Below are 4,648 nucleotides of genomic sequence, written 5' to 3' on the forward strand. Positions count from 1 at the left end.
GGGTGGGTCCTCTGTGTTTGTCTCTGCTACTCCTCTCTTATTCTGTTTCTTGACAATGAACCCTTTTTAAGTTGACTTATTTTTCTATCAAGCAGTTCTCTCTTTATTAAGGTGAATTTGCACACTTTTGCTCGCTCCAATCCTTTCCTCCTTGCTTTCCACCACATCTAAGTCCTAGGAGGCTTTTTCCAATAAATTCTAGCTCTCCACTTGCAAAGTGAGAGCCAGGCCATCCTTATAACAAGGGTAGACACCTGTCAGATGTGATGTAGTGTCTAGAGTCTCTTCCAGGCTAATTTCTTAACATAAAAAAAGACAAAATGAATTTCAACCTCCTTTACAGATTCAGTAATTTCTTTTTACTATAGCTTCCATAATTTCTCTGAGTTTGATGACTGTGCCTCTGGAGTGGTCATACCCCTCTTACCTTTCACTCCGTAGGGTGGTTTCAAAGGGACTGATAGAGAGTGAAGCATTTATCAAACATTTGAGGGAGTAGAGTATCAAAGTCTTGTGTCTTTGCTTCACAGCCCATTGCGAACTGTAGTTCTCTTACTTTGCTGTGATATTGTTGGGAGAAACACTTTTGAATTTGTGTGTGGAGCAAAGACCTTGGTAGTAAATTCTGAGCAGGGTGATGAGTGAAGGTGGCGGAGGAGTATAACTGCGTCTTGATTGCTTTGGCTAATAGTTCTTGGAATACGTGCCAAGGGAAGTTTGTGAGTTTTCTGCCCTCTGGATATAAATATTTAAGTTATTGACAACTGTCTTTTGTTCCCTGGTGGTAAGAGAGATTGATGCAGGCAAGCATTGCTTTATCTGTACTGTGCATCCAGGGATCTGATTATAGATTCTGATCTGGTAGGTCTGATGGAGTGTGGGTCCTGTCCTCCTGCATCTCTGACAAGACCCCAGTGTTGGTCCACAGTGTGCTTATTGAACGTCAGGCTTCCTGGAGACCTATTTTCACCTGCTCAGTCACCAGCCAAGTCAAAGTTCTTCCTCTTCTTGCCATGTGTTCTGTCATAGCTGCTCTGTGGCTACTGGGATTTTTATTGTGCAGATTCAAACACACCACACGGTAGGAAACCTTTCTGGAGCACGTGGCTCTGGAGGGCCTTGGACACGTTCAGCAACCGGGCCGCATTAAACAATGAGGGAAATTAAATGGAGGGGGAGGGGCCTGCGTGGGCAGAGAGGAGAGAGAGTGCTGTTTGTCTGTGTGTGTGTGCGTGTGAGCGCGTGTGGTGAGGGTGGAGCAGCAAGGAAAAGGATATAATAGGTCTCATTGGAATGTGGAAATGTGTGTATGCAAGAGACCTGTTAACTCATGTCTGATATAGCACTGTTCTCCAGCATGGTGGGGCAAGTACACTAGCAAAACGAAAAAAAAAAATTCTAGGGAATATCAAATAAGATTTTGGAATAATCCGATACCTTACATTGTGGTTTCTTTTCTTTCCTTTGATGTCATTGGTTGGACTTAGTCTTTTGGTGTTGAGAATTTGCTTTGGTCCCTATCCTGTTCTGCAGAGATGAGGTAGAAGGTAGTACAAAGGGAGACATTTCTACTGTTTGTGGCCAAACAATATTCAGGATGTCATTACTCCAGTTTCGCCAGATCTTTTTTTTCCCCCCCTGAGGTATTATTATATAATTTCTCAGTAGAAATCTTAGTTAATAACCTGACCTTCCTGACTTTGTTCTTTTTTTTTCAAACCTAGACTTTGTACATTGGAGAATTTTTCCCATTAAAAATAAAGCTGCTCAGAATTTTAGCTTTGTTCTCCATGTTAACTGCTCCCTTCCTATTTCAATTCTCTTCAGCCAGGAATTCTCCACATATACTACGTTAATATGTTTAGTTTTCTCTTATTAAATCACTTGCCACAATTATGCATCTTATTACCAAGCTTCAGGGAATGAATTTCAAAATAGTGCAAATACTCAAAATCTCAACTAGGGGTGGGGATGTGGCTCAGTGCTAGCACACAGGCCTAGCAGGCAAAAGGCCCTTGGCTCAATCCTCTTCCCCTGCCCCCCAAACAAACAAAAATTAACTGATCAAGCAGCAGCAAAAATTACTTAAAAGTTTCCTATGGCAAAGATTTTTTTTTTTTTTTTGATCTATCTCTAGAAAACTGAAAAGGTGATAGGCTCTCTTTAACATAATTTTCTGTGATTTTTTTTCTTCACGATGGTAAGGAAAATAATCTAGCAATTAAACAGATGACGACTGTGAAGTATGCTGTGAATGTGACAAAAGCCAATTTTCAAATGCAGATTGAATTACATTTCTCCAGTTTTCTCTCAGTTCCCGTTTCATATCAGACTGTGCAGCACCCTATAAGTTACGCATCTCTGTGGAAAGTTCGTACTTGTTGAGAATTTCATAGAGATGTCACTGGGAAATGTTACTTTTTATTGCTTAGACTACTCAGGATTTTATATGTGTAAAGAGTCATACAATCCCATCAGTGGTTAAACCTCATAAATAATTTCATGGTTTGGTTTATTATTGCTATATCCATTTTATAGACAGTAATACAGAGGAATGGATTACCAGGGAGTTGAAATTATAACCTACAACAACAGAAGTTTTCTCAGCCTATTGTTTTTTTTTTTCCATAATTTTATTGAGAAACAAATAGCAATGAGACAGTTTCAAACCAAACTGGTTGAACAGTTTCAATAATTCACACATTGCATACATTCTTCCTAGTGGTTATTTGCTGTACAAGATGCAGACATGATATCCTATCTACAAACACCATTAGAACAAATCCCTCTATTTGAAAATGTAACTGTATATCTATCCTAACCATTTTGAATACACAGATACAAAATGGACATTCATCTGTATCCCCTTTTTTGTTAAGTTCTGTCATTTGAATATTATAGGTGTGTTAGCTCAGCAAAATATACTAAAAGAGTCCAGTAGCCCATAATAGTATTGGGTCTTCTGCTTCACTGACAGTGTCAGAAATTGTTGACCTGAGTCCCCTGCAGCTCAACATAACAGCATGGCTTTACTTCTTACACTTCATTTTTATACTTTTCTGCTGGATGGTTAAGACCAAGATAAAGCAGGACCTATGCAACAAGAGTTGTAGCTTTTGGCTCTGATAAGGTCAGTGAAATCTCTTCAGGATTTTTCCTGAGATCCTGTGCCTCAGATTGTAGATCTTTTGTCAGTGTCAGCCATGTGGATGAGTCACGGCCATTGCTTGGCCAATGTGCTCTCTGTGAAAACCTGAGAGAAAGTTTTCTCTCTAGGTGACTCTCCTTAGGCACACTCTACATCATCGATCACTTTCTTCTTTGGCCCCATAATCTCCTTGATCAGAAAATTTGGGACACTACTGAGTTACATGACGTTACAGTGCAAGTTCTCATATGTCCGGAGGCTTAATTGACCTTGGAAGGCTAGGGCCAAAATGTTGGTTTTCCTTGCAGCTCTCCTTTTTCTCTAATTTTGGTCTGCAAACTTAGGTTGTTAACCCTCCAGAAGAGAAGCTTATTGTTATTACCGTACAACCTAGGTTGTTAAGCTTAACCTCACTATCTGTCTGCATATCAAACATCTTAGGCATAATAAGGAACAGGTATTTTTCATCAAGTATTGATATGTTGACTTTAAGTCCTTACAGAATATGATGAAAAAACATTTAAAAATTAAAATATATTTTAAAAATAAGCATAGGGGCCAGGGAGATAGCTCAGTAGAATAAGCGCTTGCCTGGCAAGCGCAAGGGCCTGAGTTCAATCCCCAGTTCTAAAAAAAAAAAAAAGCATAAAGAATTATAATTCTTATGTTTACATGTAAGTCCAGAAATCCAACCATATACAACCTTGAAGCAGGACAGTCCCACAGCATTCCTATTCCTGTCTCCTGCCTTCATTTACCACCTCCTTCTCAGCCTATTGTGTAGCTTAGGCTGCAAATGCATCTTGTTAGTGCTAAATAGCAGATAAAAACTGAAATGTATGGGGGCTTAACATTCCTGCAGCTGTGCCTGGATTTGTAAAGGAAAAAATAAGAACATTTGAATTAAGTACATAAACTGCCTGGCAAGATGAAATCCACTGGATCATTAGTTAACTCCAGCTCATATTCGTAAAATCACTTTCTTGTCTGTTACGGTGCCAGGGAGAGCCACCTTTGTCATTCTTCTTGTCGTTTTAATTGTAATCCTGAGAACATGGCTATCGGATCTTAATGGTCACCTCAAGATTGTACACATGGCTGTTAGCTCAGAAAATCAGAGTGAGAACAAGACAGTCTATGTATAGAAGGCATCTAGTACCTGAGCAGGGCGCCTTGATGCCTCTGTCCTATTCACCCACAGCTGTTAGGATCAGTTTTAGAAAACTTACTCCCAGGTGACCAGCTTTGGGGCAGTGTCTTGGTCATCTTCTCATTGCTGGCAGGAAATATCCAACAGCCACAACTTCCAGGAGGGGAGGTTTATTTTGGCTCAGGGTTCCAGTCCATGGTTGGTTGGCTGCAAGGCAGACAGGATGGCAGAGGTGAAGGAAAAGTGCTTAGCCTAGAGCCGCCAGGAAGCGGGGAGAGGAGAAAGGAGCGGGCTCTTTCTTCCAATAGCACGCTTAATTGCTCCACACACATGCTAATTCTGGGGCGGGG

Source organism: Octodon degus, unplaced genomic scaffold (assembly GCF_000260255.1).
Source record: "Octodon degus isolate 3935 unplaced genomic scaffold, OctDeg1.0 scaffold00024, whole genome shotgun sequence".
In the NCBI taxonomy this organism is placed as follows: domain Eukaryota; kingdom Metazoa; phylum Chordata; class Mammalia; order Rodentia; family Octodontidae; genus Octodon; species Octodon degus.